The sequence below is a fragment of the Bactrocera dorsalis genome, chromosome 2 (assembly GCF_023373825.1).
Source record: "Bactrocera dorsalis isolate Fly_Bdor chromosome 2, ASM2337382v1, whole genome shotgun sequence".
NCBI classification, from domain to species: domain Eukaryota; kingdom Metazoa; phylum Arthropoda; class Insecta; order Diptera; family Tephritidae; genus Bactrocera; species Bactrocera dorsalis.
Genome location: NC_064304.1, coordinates 15103748 through 15122607, shown reverse-complemented (window position 1 = coordinate 15122607; position 18860 = coordinate 15103748).

Genomic DNA, 18860 nt, shown 5'->3' with positions numbered 1-18860 from the left:
ACGTACAATATGTAAGTTATTATATTGCTAGATCGAACTGCAGCATTGCAACAACACAGACTTAGAGTATTCCATCAACCCACGCCAAACCCTTTCGACAGTGGCGCTTATCAACATCAAACACCTCGCGCATATGTTTTCTAAGCTGTCCAACAACGGAACAGTCCGGCGCTTAAGAACACTGCGCAGGCAATTAACCTTGCCCATGTGTTTGCCTAGCAACAACGCAACGACGCAGGATAGCGCGTAATTTCATCACCACCCAGCAACAGCTCTACCTTGTGCTTGGGTTAGCCAAGCAGCCCGCCAACAGCCCAACTCGGCGCCTAACAACAGCTTCACAATGCGCTTAGGTCAGTTAGGTAACCCGGCAACAGTATGATAAAAGCATAAGATCACTGAGCGCAACAATAACAACAACACCTGAAAATCATTGGACGAGAGGGTATTTAAGGCTGCGCTGTTAGCATAGCAGGACATTTTCTTGGAGACAACGCATTAGTGATAACAGAAAAATTAATAAAGTTTATAAAACCTAACTCGCTTAACTGGCGCCCAACTTACGGGAACGAACACAAAAATAAATCCTTATATAAAGGATATAAAATCGTGCCCACAAATATTTAGTGATTTTAAACAAAAAAATCTTTATAAAAACGTTTATAATACTCTTAAAAAAAAAAGAACAAATGTGTTTGAAATTTGTGTCCGCTTAAATAAATTTTGCGGTAGACGTGAACAAAATTAATCACTTAAAGTTTGATAAAAAAAAGGAGGAAAACCAAAATATTTTACAAAATAAAAACTAGTGGATGAACTAAGTGAAAATTTGAGAAGACTGTGGATATTTAGAAGTGCTCATTAAAAACAAAACAAAAAACGTTAAAAAAAAATCTGAAAATAACTATCTTGCAAAATGTTAGTTAAATATGTAGTGATCAAATAAGAAGCCGAAAAAAGCAACGAAAATATTTGACAGCGGATAAACTGAATGAAAATAAAAAAGTGTGTAATAAACAAAAGATCTTATAATTAACCTAAAAAGTTGCAAAAATTTAGAAACTCTAAAAACAAAGTGAGAATTTCAAAAAAACACAAACCGCAATTTGGGCATCAACGTATCATCGTATCAACAACAAAGAGGACAACCTTAATTAGCAGAAAACTACAATAGAACAACCGTGGTTGCCGTAAAATTCCAGAGGTTTCGCAAACACGAATATTTATGACATTTAAGTTTAGATACATATATGTACGTATTTAACAATTTCTTGTATTTAGTAAAATTATTTCTTTAATAGTCAGCATACCGTTTGTAAGCGTATTGTTGTCTAAATACAAAAAATGGATCAAAGTACTGTTATGAGTTTAGTTGAATCGGCGGTAGAAGTAGTCCATCAACATTTCAATAGACAGATTGCGGATTTAACTCAGACAATTCAGAGCATTTTACCTAAAAAAATAGAGGTAGCCAGGCCTGTAAACGATTGTCGAAAGGTGTACAAAGTACCCATACCGATCTGAGTTTAATCAAATCTCTACCAGAGTTGTTAGAGGTTAAAATTTCAGAATTATCCAGCAATGGAGAGATAGCGGCGAAAGTTCGCGTTAAGTTATTATAATGAAGGATCCGAGTCGTATTATATCGCGATGGGTATTTTACGCAACAAAATAAACATCTGCAGCTAACGAAAATCTTAGTGCGTTCTTAACACGCCCACTTAATTTTAAAGCAATTAATTTTCTAGACTAGATCAGTTATATGACAGTATAAGCGACCCATTTCACATATTGAGAAAATCAAACTCAAACACGTTGAGGCCCACAAAAACAAAACAAGGGAAAAATGTCTATAAACGAGTATTATGACGCGGTTGATAGGCAACTTACCCTGATAGTGAACAAAAATATTATGACATAACAGTGGCAATGAGGGGCTCACAAATGCATTCAACGAGAAGGCTAGGGAAAAAATGCGTTGAGAGTCTTCATTTCTGGCCTCAGACGTCCACTTTGTGACACTCTATTTTCAGCGAAACCCATCAGACTTACCCAGCGCCCTTGCCGCAGCACAAGAGTTTGCAGCACAATCGGGAAAGATACAATTTGCACATACATATGCGACTGGAAGATTGCCACCATTTTATAAAACTACACCCTTTTCTTACCAATTTTACTAACACAGTCCCCTCAACGGAAACAAACAATTCAAAATGGTTCAATACAAAATTCCATCCCCATGGAATTTGATGAGGAAAGCTCTTATTTCAGGAGACATCCACAGTTCAGAAACAACCCTGCTGTTCAGTTCAAATCGTGGTTTCCAACAACAACCAATGCAACGAGGAAATATGTCGAATTCCATTCCAGCAGCGGTCACGGACAACAAACCCTACAATTCTTATCTAAACCTCAACCAGAATTACAGCTTTTCATTAAGAGACCTCATGTTCAGAGTAATAAAATTTCTATACAGGCCACTTTGCATAAAGTCCAACGGATCAAACGCCATGGAAAATGAACCTTACTTCTCTGAAGGGGAAGGTACGGAATTCGAAGAACGACATAAGCCATTATCCCTTTGAAAATCAATCGCTAGAAGATGAAGTAAATTTTTTAGGCCTAAGGTCTAACTTGCCGTTCATAAACTCGAATCTTTACCGAACGGGCAAGTTCTTTAATATCTTAATAGGACACGGGAACAGCGGAAAAACTATATAAAGAAATATGAATTCCTGAAGAGGTATAATCCAAAATAAATGGCCCCCTTTCATCTAAAATCTATAAATGGGGTAAATAAAATTTCCGAAAAATGTAAAGTCAATATTATAGGAACAAACGAGACACCTTTTAATATCTTACCGCAATTAGATTTCCTTTGATGGAATCATCGGAATATGATTTATTGAAAGATATCCATGCCATAATTTGACAACAAAAGCGCTGGACTCATTTTCCATAAAAATGGAAACTAGAGGTTTTCTCAACTTTTTTTCCAGTGTCAACAAGTAAACATGACAATAGCAAAGACAATAGAAATGCCTTGCAGTATAGAAGCACTTATTTTAAACGTAACTTTAATGCATTTGCGAATCCTAATAGATCACTTGCCATATAACACAAACGATAATAGCAACAATAGGATACTATAACCGACCAATCCCATTTAATTCAAGAAGCTAACCTTACCCAATATCCGCGGCAAAATTTTATAAACAAGGAAATAGAATCTCTACTTAAAGATGGCATAATTAGAAAATCAGACTCACCCTATAATTCACCTGTTCATATAGTTTTCTGAAAAAGGGCTTAGAACGATGAAGGGAAACAACATTTAAGAATGGTCATTCGATTTTCGCAAGCTAAATGAACAAACTACATCGGATAAATACCCGATCCCAGACACTAGCGTAATACTTTCAAATTTGGGAAAATCGAAATTAGTTACCACACTCGATCTGAAGTCTGGTTTTCATCAGATTTGCCTTTCAGAAAAAGATAGGTGCAAACAGCTTTCAGCGTAAACAACGGCAAGTATGAATTTTGTCGATTGCCCTTTGGCTTAAAAAATGCACCAAGCATATTCCAGAGGGCCATAGATGACGTTTTACGGGAAGATATTGGAAAAATATGCCATGTTTACGTTGATGACATCATAGTTTTCTCATCTGATGAAAATTCACACTATAAACACGTTGATTCCATATTAAAAAAAATTGAGGGAGCAGGAATGCGAGTGTCCTTAGAGAAAACCAAATTTTTCAAATAGGAAGTCGAATTCTTAGGTTTCAGCGTCTCATACAAAGGTATCCGAACATGCCCCAGCAAAGTCGAGGCAATCCTAAATTATCAAGAGCCGAAATCATTGAGATCCTTACGTTCGTTTTTGGGTCTTTCCGGTTATTACCGCAGATTTATAAAGGACTATGCCCATATATCTAAACCCCTTACAAAATATTTAAGAGGTGAAAATGGCCATGTTAATAGTAGACATTCTAAAAAAATTAATATATCACTCGACGAAGATGCAATCGCTGCCTTTAATAAGCTTAAGAGTATTTTAGCTTCAGAAGATGTCCTTCTTCAACATCCAGATTACACTAAGCCATTCGAAATAACCACAGATGCTTCCTCCGTCGCCTTAGGTGCTGTACTTTCCCAAAATGGTAAGCCGATAACAATGATATCTCGTACTTTATCTAAAACAGAAGAAAACTACGCCACGAACGAACGCGAGCTTCTGGCAATAGTTTGGGCTTTTCAAAAGTTAAGGCATTATTTGTACGGTATCAAAAACATTCACATTTACACGGACCATCAACCATTGACGTTCGCCATATCGGATAGAAATCCTAATTCAAAAATTAAAAGGTGGACTGCATTTATAAACTCGTTTGCACCAAAATACTTCTATAAACCTGGCAAAGAGAACAAAGTGGCCGACGCACTTTCACGCCAATACATTCACAACCTTGACGACTCAATATCGACGGCTCATAGCGAGATTTCTCTTTCATGTTTAATTAAAATCATCAAAAAATCCTGTCAACCAATTTAAAGCCCAATTAGTACTCTTACCATCCGAAGTTAACAGCAAGTCAACGAAAATTTTATTTTCACAAAACTCATTAGGCATGTCCATAAATTTTAAAAGCGCATGAATTTCTTTTGACAAACCATACGGGAAAAGATAAATCCAAATGTAGTTTAATGGAATCATATTTGTGAACTTGAGACTTTAGGCCGAGTACAATCATTACTTATGCTGTCAAACTTTCCAGGTAGTAAAATTCCGTGCTACACTCAAAAATTAGTAATAGATCTGATCAACAAAAGAAGATCAAATCGAGGCTGCCTTACCATGGAACATAATATAGCTTCTCACCGCTCAATCCTAAGAGAACTACAAACAATTGATTTCAGAATTTTTTTTTTCCAGAATTAAGAAGACTTTAACAACAATAGCCGAAGAATTGTAGAACATGTTTTGGAAAACAAATACAATAGACACCCACCAAAAACAGAGTAGGCAAAACACCAATACCAAATAAGAATATCCCGGAACAAATCCTTCCACATGGATATATTTTCTGTAGACAAATTTCATTTCTTTTACCTGGTATAGTATAACTTTTTCTTAAATTCACAGTCACAATTCCGATCGACTCCAGATCAAACAATTGATATAAGAAGTGCACTGCTAATCGTGACTAAACAAGTTTAGAAAAACGAAGTTAATTGTTTTTCACGATAATGAAAAATCCTTTTCCATCGAATACAGTCAGTCCAATTTGTTGAAATGATCAATTCGGAATCGAGCAATTTTTTTATTATCCAACAACCTTGCATAGCAAAAGTAATGGCCAAATGAGAGAGAACGCATTCCACCTTGGCAGAAATCGCACGAATGTATAAAAGCAGAACAAAACCATAAACGGATATTAAAGAATTAATCTTACTTGCAACGCCATAAGTATAACAATTCAATACATTCGAACCGTACGATGCCAAACCGATAGAATATAATAGAATCATTTTTCAAAAGATCACCTAGACTCAATTAAGGTAGTCACTGCATACTGCACAATAAATATATTATTAAAGAAATCTAAAGTTGACCAAAGGACAATTTTTTAAAAGAAAGGTGAAAAAGTTTACGTTCGCCCGCAATAAACGACTTGGAAATAAATTAAATTAATGATTTTATGTTGAAAACGTAGTACTAGAAAGATTTAGGAACAAACCGTGTTAATAAAATGGTAAAAAAAACGTACACAAAGATAATATACGCTGATGTTCACCATCACTAATATGATCGCAAACTCGACAAGTCAAATTGTTTGTAGAGTCCTTACTATATTTTTTTTTTAAAAAATTTTTCAAAAGAGTTCAACTACTTCTAAAACCAACGATACTAGAAAATTTATTTAACATTAAACGGAAAATATATATGTATAGGTTTAACTACAAAAATGAAAAACATGCTATGTAAAAATACAACAATCGCACGTAAAATTATAAAAGAGCAAAAGCTTTTGATAAGGAAATAGCATTAATAAATTATGTTTATTTTGCTTTAAAAAACTTAATAATTTTCATTAATTCCTGAAGATGTTACTTAAATTTTTTGTGAAATACTTTATCTTTGTTAAGCTGACAAGCTACAAAAGTACGTATGTTAAAATGTCACGGAAAATATCCAACAGAACATTATTTAAAAGTTGTGTGTAGAAAAAAATTTAAATTTCTATGAGTTTATAAGAACATAAGTAAATATTTCCAAGTCATTAGGGTAAGCCAAATTGACCATACACGATTCGTAGTAAAACGTACATATGTATACGGAAAACATCATTTTTCAAACAGCAAAATTTGTTAAAAAAAAAAATGTTGCAAGAAACAATTTCTCCTCTAAAATCACTAGGTTTAAAGAGTAAAAAACAGACATTTTTTACTATTGTATTATATTTTTTTTGTAAAATTGCTATACTTTTGACCTCAAACGATATAAGATTCAAAATGAAACATGACATACTATTAAAATTGTTTTTTTAAAATTTTTGTTGGGGGGGAAAAAAAACGTACAATATGTATGCGGAAAACGTAATTTTTTCAAAACATATATTTCTTAAGAATTTTGTATAAAAATGTTATATTTACATGCCAACGAATTGTAAGAAAAATAACTTAAAACATTGTATAAGTCAGTGGGTAAGCAGAAATTGGATTACATTATTAACGTTTTATTGTAAAACAACAAAACCCGTCGGACCCAGGGACGTTCCGTATTTAAGAGGGGGAGGAGTTTATTATATTTGCGCTCGAAATGCATCAATTGCAACAACACAAGCTTAGCGGATGCCATCACCACGCAACCTATTCGACAGTGGCGCTTAGCAACATCAACACCTCGCGCATAATGTTTTCTTAAGCTGTCCAACAACGGCACCGTCCGGCGCTTAAGAACACTGCGTAGGGCAATTGAACCTTGCCCATTGTTGTTTGCCTAGCAACAACGCAACGACGCAGGATGCCGCGTAATTTCATCACCACCCAGCCACGAGCTCTACCTTCTGCTTGGTTTAGCCAAGCAGCCAGCCAACAGCCCAACTCGGCGCCTAACAACAGCCTTCACAATGCGCTTAGGTCAGTTAGGTAACCCGGCAACAGTATGATAAAAAGGCGATAAAGATCACTGAGCGGCAAACAATAACAACGAGACCTGAAAATCATTGGACGAGAGTGGTATTTTAAGGCTGCCGCTGTTAGCATAGCAGGACATTTTCTTGGAGACAACTCAATTAGTTGATAACAGAAAAATTAATTAATAAAGTTTATAAAACCTAACTCGCTTAACTTATTTAACCTCAATCCGGAAGTTAGTAACCTTTGTGGGTTGAGTGTTTGAATTTTGATTGACTTTTTTCAGCCATTTCATAGTTTCACCGAAATGTTACGTATGCGCCCTGTGTCACTACTTATTTATGCATTTAAAATGAGCAGATATAAGGTGATGATGTCGCTGCATCCATTGAAATTGGTGAACACATAAATAAGACAAAACAAAAACCAATGTTAACTATGCAGCAATGAACCCATAATACCATTCGCAGCTGAATTTCTTTTAGTAACTATGTATATAAATAACTAAATCTGAAAAGTTAATCGACCTACGGCTTGCATCTAAGGGATAAAATTTCTGTAATGTTTTCTAGTCATATTGTTTGTATAAAAAATCATCAAGACAAATTAAGGTCACTTGATAAGGAGAAAATAATTTTTATGAAGATATTTTTTTTGAATTTGTTATGCTATAGTAGGCCGAACTGAACAATTTGTTCAGAGGTGTTACACTTTTCTTAGATAAATGGAACATTATCGAGGAATTTCAGGAAGATATCTCGTAAAATGAAAAAATTTTCCATACTGGAACCTGATTTTGATCGGTCTTTTTGTATGACATCTATATGCAATAGTGATCCGATATCGGAAATTCCGCAAATGAGCAGCTGCTTGGTAAGAGAAGTACCCTTCAGATCGATATCCCGAAAACTGAGACACTAGTTTGCAGTAAAATAGTCAGACGGACATGGTAACATTGACTCTGCTCATCACGCTGTTCATATATGTACATATGTACTACATATATGGTTTCTCTGATATTTACTTCTCTTCTGATTGTTACATACTTCGCAGCAAACTTAATACTCGCATACACAGTTCAGCGTATAATGAATTTCTCTAAACCGAAACCCTACTTTTTCTTATACTTAATCGAAATCCTCATATGAAACCAATTTCTGACAGCTTCATTGGAGAATAAGAAATATTCTAAAAGTAAAAAAGCATCCCAAATAAATTAAATTCGAAATTTCTATTCTTGCTGCGTGCATTTCTCACACCAAAAACACCGAAAGCATACACAGATGCACCTCTGTATTGACACTCCCATTGTCGCTGCCTTCCCCCGCTGTACAGTAACTCTGTATATAATTGAGTTATGTGTACAGTTATGCACTTCATATTTGTTGTGTGTGCTTGTGTTAGCAAGTGAACACGCTCGCACTTATGCTGTTTCGCCCTCCCCACTCATGAAGCATCTCCATTGCCAACGCAGTTGCAGAGCGTTTCCCTTTAACCTTTTTTATTCGCTGATTTCGTAGTTGTGCGAATTACGTTTCGTGCACCCGCAACACCGAAATATCTGGCAATTTGCACAGCTCAATGCTTCAAACTAAAAAAAATGAAAGGGGAAGCAGCAGACAAAACCTTGCCTTTTGTCGCCAGCAGCTCGCGTGCGATGCGTTTGTGCATTTTGGCTTAATATTTCGCGTTCGCCGGATATTTTCCTTCAGCAAACTAACTTACATTAAAGCGAGCGCATCTATGAAGATGCTTGCGTAAATATGTGCGCATGTTACCGTTATATGCGTGCATCGACTCAAAGGGGTGTGTGCATTTCTTTTGGGGAAGAAAATGAAATCACAATAAGATTTTTACAGTTAGTTAAGTTTGCTTTCTTGCTTTTGTCGTCGCTTTCTTGTATGCGAAATTGCATGCTAGATTTAAGAATATGTACAACAATCTTACGAGCTGGTATTAACGGGACTTAGCTTTCTTAAAAGTGTCAGACAACCTTCTGGGCATTTAATTCCTTGCTTAATTCATTAGATTTGGTATTATTTTGTGAAAAATGATTCAAATTGGTTAATTCACCTTTTGAGTTTATATACAAGTATTTTTGTGATATTTATCTAGCTTCAAAATAGCCTCTGCAAGATTAAAAAAAAATGATTGCCTACATCATATTATATATATAAGGTCAAGTAAATGGAAATCTGTTATTTTTTAATAGATGGATTTCGAATAGAAAGGTAGGAAGTTCTAATGAAAGGCGAATATGGTTGAATCACGATGAGCAAATGCAAACTTCCAACACTGACAAACATGAAGATGCTTGGTTGGATTGTCAGGGAATTACGTATTATGAGCTGCTCCATTACAGCCAAGCTCTCATTCGGATCTGTACTGTCAATAATTTGAACGTCTGAAGTAAGCAATCGCTTAGAAGTGGGCAGCTCTGGCCAATAAAAGAAGTTTTGTGTTCTATGAGAATAACGCCAGGCTACATATAGTGTTAGGGACTCGCCAGAAGCTCCGCGAGTTCGGGTAGATGTTATTCCGAACGGAGATCACATCAAAATAAGAAAGTTTTCTCTTGCTCACAAGAAGGAATATATTTATATGTAGAGATATCCAAGCGAATTTGAAATTAACAAAGTCTTTCTCAAACCTCGTCAAAGATAGCGAAAGCTTGCTTTGAGCTCTTAATGAATCGAACATCCTATCTCACGATAAACCTGTAATGGTCATAAAAATATCCCAGGCAACTGTGAAGCAATTGAAGTAACCAAAGTAGGCACCACCCTACAATGAGACTCCGGAAGCCTCCGCCTATTTGTTGATATTTTATCGACAAATATGTTATACATTTAGCTGAGTATCGGTGGCCTCAACAAGCAGGCAAGCCTGACATGAATATAATAAGGACCGCATATACGGACTATTAAAATTCAAATGGAATGACACAAGAACTCTAATAAGAGTGGCTAACAGGTCATTGTCTAATTGACAGACGTGTCAGTAGACTGGAAAGACCATATAATGCCAATTGGAGAAGCTGTAAAGAGGTAGAAGAAAATGAGACTATAGCATATTTTATATGTGAAGCAGACTTTCGAACGTTTATTGAAGATGTTTCGGAGGTGGCACAGCGGTGTAGTAAAATGAATAACTGACCAGATGTTCACCATGCGCCATATCTTGGAAAAGATCCATGTAAAAAGTATCGACACACCACCTCTTCATCGATTTCAAAACTGCTTTTGACAGCATGAAAAGGAGCTGCCATTATGCCGCGATGTCTGAATTTGGTATCCTCGTACAACTAATACGGCTGTGTACACTAACGTTAGATAATACCAAAAACTCCGTCAGGGTCGGGAAGGACCTCTCGATACCAGCTTTCAGACAAGGAGACTCCCTTTCGTGCGTCTTCTTCAATCTGCTCTTGGAGAAAATAATTCGAGGTGCAGAGCTGAATAGAGAAGGTTCAATCTTCTATAAAAGTGTACAGATACAGGATATTGATTTAATTGGGCTCAACAACCGCGTCGTTAGTTTTGCATTCTCCCGATTGGATAAGGAAGTGAAGCAAATGGGTCTGGTTGTGAACAAGGACATTACGAAATATTTTTTGTCATAAAACATAGTCGTCACACTCGTGACTTAGTCTCATGTCACTGTTGACAATTATAACTTTGAAGTTGCAGATAATGTCCTCTATAAAAGAACCAGCATTAAGACCAACAACAATGTAAGCTTCGAAATCCAGCGCATATAAACTCTTGCCAGCAGGTGCTACTTCGGACTGAGTAGGCAATCGAGAAGTAAAGTTCTCTTTCGACGAATGAAGACCAAATTTATCCCCGTCCTCCTATATAGTGCAAAGGCATGTACGATGACAACATCTGACGAGTCGGTGTTGCGAGTTTTCGAGAGAAAGGTTCTGCGGAAGATTTATGGTTCTTTGAGCATTGGCAACGGCGAATACCGCAGTCGATGGAACGATGAGCTGTATTAGATATACGACGCCATTGGCATAGTTCAGCGAATTAAGAGACAACGGCTATGCTGTCTAGGTGATGTCGTCTGAAGAGATGAAAACACTTCAGATCTGATAGTATTTGACGATTGGTGCTTTGTTCTAAACTCGATTGTAACCGCGTAAGCGGTGTCTACGCCAATTAAGAAGAATTTAAATAATATTATTTTTATTTTTAAATATCAAAAAAGTAATTCCAATTTTTTTTTTTCAAACATTTAAGTCTTTTCGCTTGATAAACCTCCATCGGTTTTCTCAGAAAACACAGTGCGTTTATTTCAAAAAGATGAGAATATAAATCTTCAAAAGTTACGGAAAAAATTCTAAGAAAACACTCATCATAGCCGCTTGGGTAGGCTGAAGCAGTTTCTGATGATTGCCCCAAGTTATCGAAAAAAAGTTCTATCGGCTGAAAGGCATAATAAAATAAGAATTTAATTTTTGAAGATTTAGGAAAAAACATAACTTTTTAATAATCTATTTTCGGAAATGCAAACAGCGCACAAAAAGCTTAGGACACTAGCTGAGACACACACACATATATACGCGTGCTGTAGTTGAGGGTAATAACCCTCATCATGCTTTATTAAATTGAGTCAAAATTTGATAACGGAAGAAATACACACACAGCACCGCTTCTATGTATTGTGTGTGCGTATGTGTGAGTAGGTATGCCTTTGACAGCGCATGGAAAAATGAAATAAAGATGACAGTTGCAAAATATGGTGCGGTATGGCAGCACAGCGAGCTGGAGGTATGAATGACACGACTGAGCTGAGGCGTGCCAAGCAGTAGCTACTTTACAGCTAACCGATGTGGAGCGTTACGCTTGCCGCACAATGCATACCGCAGAGCTGTCCGTGCGCTGAGCGTCGAACTTAGCAAATCAATTCACTAAAGTGGTGATAGTGATGATGAGGCGACGGTAAGGGCGGGTTAGCGCAAACAAGATAATGCAATTCTATCAGATTCTTAGCACACTTTTGTGCTTCGTTCAATGTTGACGGCGCATCCCCTGAGTATTTGCACGGTCGAGTGTTCATTTTGTTTTACGGCCCAATAATGGCGGAGTCATTAAAGCTGCGCCGTTTCCAAAAATATTAATACCAAAAAAATACAAAATAATAATAAAATGCATAATAAAAAAAACTGCTGATGAAAAAGTTTATGTTTTTTGCTCATCTGTTTGCGCCTTTGTTTGCTTCGGTTTCATTTTCATATCTGCCATTATGATTATTACTTTATTCTATTTTTTCCGCTCGCTGCTTGCCGGGCAAATGCAAACTTTTTTATTACCAACACAAAACTTATAAGTGGGTTTAGTGAGCGAGTGAGTGAGTGAGTGCCAAAAGTGAGCACTGTTGAGCCTAATGGGGTCAGTTGTGCCCTTTTAATGGAACAGGTTAATAAAATTTCGCAACCTTCTCCGTTTGACAGCTGAAAATTTGAATTTATGCCTTTACGAGCTTTGACAAGTGAAATTAATGTGCACAAAGTAAATACCTACACGCACGCATACAATTTTCCGCACACACACACACACATACACACCCAACAGACTGCCAAATCTTCATCGAGTTGCTATTGAGTCTTGAGGAACTTGAGCGCTCTTGTGCGCTCTCGAGCTGTGGCTGCGGTTCATTTATGCAAACTTTCGTGGGTGACGAAACGGTGGTGGGAGGTGAAGCGGTGTCCTGAAATCTAATACCAAGAAAACCGAGAAAATGCAGGGTAAAGTTAAATAAAAACTTTATCATGCAAATTGGCAAAGCGTTGAAATTGACGGCAGAAGCAGCCGAGCAGCCATACTATACATACATATGTACATGCGGTATATGAAACACCCAACTGGAAGTTGACTTCGGTTGTTAAAAAGTGCTTTAATGACTACTCATATGGGTTAACTCCCTAGACGCAGTTATTTCTATAAAAGGTACCTTCGAGTTTGCTGTTGCTTAAATTTGCCTTATGCCAAGCGATTTAAGTAAAAAACAATCACAAGAAATAACAAGTAAGGAAGGGCTAAGTTCGGGTGTCACCGAACATTTTATACTCTCGCATGATAAGGTGATAATCAAGATTTCATTATCCGTCATTTACATATTTTTTTTATTTTGGTTCCTAATGTATATATTGTATTATACAGAGAAGGCATCAGATGGAATTCAAAATAGCGTTATATTGGAAGAAGGCGTGGTTGTGAACCGATTTCACTCATATTTCGTACATGTCATCAGGGTGCTAAGAAAATATTATATACCGAATTTAATTGAAATCGGTCCAGTAGTTCCTGAGATATGGTTTTTGATCCATAAGTGGGCGACGCCACGCCCATTTTCAATTTTTAAAAAAATCCTGGGTGCAGCTTCCTTCTGCCATTTCTTCCGTAAAATTTTGTGTTTCTGAAGTTTTTTGTTAGTCGGTTAACGCACTTTTAGTGATTTTTAACATAACCTTTGTATGGGAGGTGGGCGTGGTTATTATCCGATTTCTTCCATTTTTGAACTGTATATGGAAATGCCGAAAGGAAACCTCTCTATAGAGTTTGGTTGACATAGCTATAGTAGTTTCCGAGATATGTACAAAAAACTTAATAGGGGGCGGGGCCACGCCCACTTTTCCAAAAAAATTATGTCCAAATATGCTCCTCCCTAATACGATCCTTTGTGCCAAATTTCACTTTAATATCTTCATTTATGGCTTAGTTATGACACTTTATAGGATTTCGGTTTCCGCCATTTTGTGGGCGTGGCAGTGGGCCGATTTTGCCCATCTTCGAACTTAACCTTCTTATGGACCCAAGAAATACGTGTACCAAGTTTCATCATGATATCTCAATTTTTACTCAAGTTACAGCTTGCACGGACAGACGGACGGACAGACGGACGGACAGACGGACGGACGGACAGACATCCGGATTTCAAATCTACTCGTCACCCTGATCACTTTGGTATACATAACCCTATATCTGACTCTTTTAGTTTTAGGACTTACAAACAACCGTTATGTGAACAAAACTATAATACTCTCTTTAGCAACTTTGTTGCGAGAGTATAAAAAAGCCTTCCCTTTTGTTAAGAGGCTTCGAATTTATGAAATTATGATTGAAAAAGTAGCTCTCTAAAATTCTAGCCGACACTAAATCGAAGTTTTACTGTACGGAGTGATTGAAACAGAATGGGGCAACGCACGTGGTCGAAGAAATGTGATTAAAGAGATCCCACAAATGGGGACCTGTGAACCCAAGTAAAACCAAGATGGTTTTATTTACTAGAAGATTCAAGATCCCGATTGCACCGCTGCCGCAAATGGGATACAATGAAATATCAAGAGCTCATGCAGCTTTGATGAATGCCGAATATCGAAGAAAAGCAATTATGGTATAGATTGCCTTATACTGCTGTTGGGGAGCCGTTGGCAAAAGATGGGGTCTCTCACCGAAAGCAGACCTCTGGCTCTACGACATCATAGTCAAGCCCATTATGTCTTTACGTGGTTGAAGGTTTTAGAAAAGACAGTACTTGCGAAGAAACTCGAGAGCGTTCAACGGGCGGCGTCATCAGTATGCGCAGTACATTAAGGTTCACTTCAATCATGGCACTTGCACGTAGTGCCCGCAGACATCGTCGGAAGGTGTATGGCTGGATAGTCTCAGACTCAGAAAGACTCAGAGAGTGTGGGTTTTTAAAAGAAACAAACCTTGATTTTACACCGGATAAGTTGCATCATGGAGTTGCCCATCCGAGCTCTGGCGGCTCCTTCTTTGCCCATATACCGGCGAGGTAGTTTTGGGAAGAAGCTTTGGAGGAAAGGAGCAGTGAGCTTCTTTATGGATGTGTCAAAGCTTAGAGGAAGGTTAGTGGAGGAATTTATAGCCAGGAACTCTCTATAAGTTCCAGGTTCAGACTTGCTGACTATTGCAGCGTTTTCCAAGCCGAGGTGGCAGCCCGTAAGGTAGGAGTAGATTTACTGCTCCGAAGTTCTTCAGAAAAGTGACTGTCCACTCAGAAAACGGGGTGGCGATACTAGCTTTGAACTCATTAACAGTGCGTTTAGTGTTGATCAAGAAGATTCTAACCTCGCTATCAATAGCGTCGAGTCTCTTTGCAATAAGACTGCTATGGGTGCCATGCCACAGTCGAATCGGTGAAAATTGTAAAGCACTCTAGATCCGCTATAAATGGAATAGAAGCGAGTCAGAGAACATGGGAACTCTTGTGTTCTACTACTACTGATAGCTGGGCTTCACAAAAGCTTGGCCAGCGCTGGGCCACCATTAGTACATGCGTTGTCGCAAAGATCTTTTGGACTAAGATCGACCGCAAGAGATCTAGTGATTTCTTTGTCATCAGTAAGGCTAGCCTCTCCCTTGTTGTGGTGGTTTTAACAGGCCATCGCCCTATTGGTGTCTGTACTGTAAGGCTGGGAATCTTACCGGTCAACATTTGCAGAAGCTGTTTAGAAGAAGACGAGGTAGAAACTACGTAACATTTCCTTCATGAATGTTCCGCGTTTGAGAGGGCAAGTCTTGAACACTTTGGAGCCCATACTTTTAGCCAAAATCCAAATCCTTCAGGGCAACCATTTTGGTGCATATTTGTATTGAATTAAAAAAAAAAAAATATTTAAAAAAGTTATTTTAATCGGATTTGTTGTAATTTTTTGTGAAATAGGATTTATATGTATATGTTATATATTTTCAAGTGGCGACATTCCCGACTTCTGTGTTTGATTTTCAGGCAAAGGCATTTCTTTAGTTTCAGTTCTACATACATATATTTCCGCGGTTGACGACAAACTAAAAACATTAGAACTTATAGTCAAATAGCCAGCAACACGCACACACTTACACTATCACCTAAAGCTGCTGCAGATAGCAGAAATTGCGATGCAAAATACTAGAAAACAAAGCTCATGAAAAATGAACGAAATTGTGTATGCAAGCGCTGTGTAAACAATTCGAACGGAAGAGCCGGCAGCAAATCATTTTCCGCGCGCGCAGCTGCAGCGTCTGTGACAACTAAATCAACGCTGGCCGCCAATGCTGCCAACGTTCTCGACAGCTACGCAAAATCTCATTTTCTGCCTTTGCAGTTGCGGCGACATTCGAGCTGAGAAATCCAAGAAATTGGAAAGTGGACATTTGATTTCGAGAGCAACTTGTGATCCTTGGCTTGCTGCCCCCGGCTGCTTGCAACAGCGGTTGCATTACACGCCTGTGTTGTTGTTGCGGCCGCCAAGAGCTGACGCTGCCAACTGTCGTGCGCGTTCTGTTTGACTTTTATAAACTTTTAACGACTTCTGCGCGCTTGTGGAGCAGCGCCGAGCGGCGGAGAGTTGCAAACTTTATTTGTTTCAGCGTACATTTTTTATTTATACAAACCTCTTACCGGGTTTTTCGCTTTGTGATTTGAGAATGATTTTTGTGACTTCTTTTCGCTTTATTTTCTAATAAAATTTCTTTCTTCGCACATTTTTTTATTTGTGTCGACTTCTTCTGCACAATTTCACCGTTAGTTTGTATGCGCATGTGTGCGTGTGTGGTTGCGCCGTTCGTCATCATCTTTCGCTTTGTCGTGCGCTATTTCTCATACTCCGCCGCGGCGGCGTCGCTTCAAAGGTCCCGTGGCTTCTCTGCCGCTCGGCGTTGTTATCGGTCAGTGAGATTTTCTTGCTTCTGCTTCCAACAACAAAGCGCTGCAAAGGAGCTTGCAACTTGGTCGCTGCGCGTCGCTCATCGATGATGTTGCGACAAAGTTGTTGGACTGTGGATGCCATTAAGATTGGCGCTCGGCGGCGCTGGTGGCGGTGGCAGCTTAGCACCGCCTTTGACTGCTAACAATTCACTTAAGCGCCGTGTGCGGTGTGTGCTGTGTGGGCGGCGGCGGCTTCGGCGTCTTGGATAAAGTTTTAATGTTCTCGTGTTTGATCAAGTTAATTTAGCAGGAAATTATAATTGTTTTAAGTTTTCATGTGATTTTTCCCCGGACGTCTGAAGTTTTGCTGATGACGGCAATAAGTCGAATCATCGTCGAAGTGATTTTTTTTCTCTGCTTGTCGCTCATCACAGTAATGACTGTAATGCTGGCAATTGAATAGTGGCTCACTCGCCCGCCAACCACTCATATAAACCATGTAGCTCGTTGAGTGCTGAACAGCGTCGGTTTGGCCTTTTACTCAAGCAGACCTTTGGTTGGAGGGTTGGAGGCGAAGCAAATGACGCGGAGACTCTCAAGACATTAAAGAGGCCATTTTCATAGTTATTTATCGTATGCGTTGTTTTTCGAGAGTCTGTGAAAGTTTTGCGACCAACTTTTGGTATATTTGGTAGATTTTCCCAAAATCGCATGTCATTGCTTTTAAGAAGAAGGCTTCACTCCAAATTTTATTTTTATAGAAAACTTAACATCAATCAATACTTTTCAAGTAAAAAATTATTATTTCGTAGAGTTTATTGCCATGGCTTTTTATGTAAAGTATTTTTGAGGTCTTTGTCAACAACCAGCACTTTTGTGACTACAAGATCCTTCTGACCTGGATTGAACGATTTATTGAACCGTAAGATTTAGCGGTACTTGCTTTTAGCAAAACCAATCTGCACAGTATTGTAGATGTTTTGAACACTGTTCAATAGGCTCACACGCGATGTGGCTTAATATTATGTTGGACACTTTTAGCCAAAACTGCATGGAAGTAGGCGAGCTAGGATCATCTGGGTACTTTATCTGGTGGAAAAATGTTAATCCAAAGATACAGTATAAAATGTTCCTGTGTCAGCGATACAAAAAAGTGTCCGTATCGTGAATATTGCTGCCGCTATCACAAGAACTGAGGAAGACCCAAAACAGTCTCACATATTGTTCTCAAGCGTCGGGCATCTCTGTGACGTTTTTGTGGTTAATTTTGCAAAAAGATCTTGACTTATTTCCTTACAAGATCAAATTGACGCAAGAATCGTCGTACATTCGTGAATTAAGCAGAGCACAATTTGAAAATTATCCGGATTTTCATCGAAAAATCATCTTCAGCGATGAGGCTCATTTATGGCTGAATGTCTTCGCCAGTAAGCAAAACATGCCTTATTGGTCAGGCAGTAATCCACACGTACTCCAATCCCCCTTACATCCCGAAAAAATTACGGTTTAGTGCGGCTTATGGCCGGGCCGTACTTCTTCTGTGATGATCTAGACCGACAATGATAACCGAATTTTTTGGCCCGAATTGGATGACATATGGTTCTAACAGGATGCCGCTACAAGCCACACAGCGAATGTCTCAATCGCTTTATTGAAAACCAAGTTTGGTGAATGTGTTATCTCAGGAAATGGCTCAGTCAACCGCCTTGACCGCCTCGGTCGTGCGATTTGTCGCCATTAGACTATTTCCTTTGAGACTACGTCAAGTCTATGGTCTATGCCAACAAGCCAGTGGCGATTGATGAACGTCGTTCGAAATTCGAACGTGAAATTGCAGCAGTACCGGTCGATTTATGTTTGAAAACCGTCCAAAAATTGGGTTCACCGTCTGGACTTCTGCAAGCGTGCCCATAGTGGCCATGCAAAAGAAATCGAGTTCAGTAAATAATGGCGCTCTTAATGAAAATGTAATAGAGACAGAGTTTTAGATTTGATTTATAATAAGGTTTAATAAAAGTGTTATCTCAAAGTTGTATAATTTCGACATCGACTACTGTAAT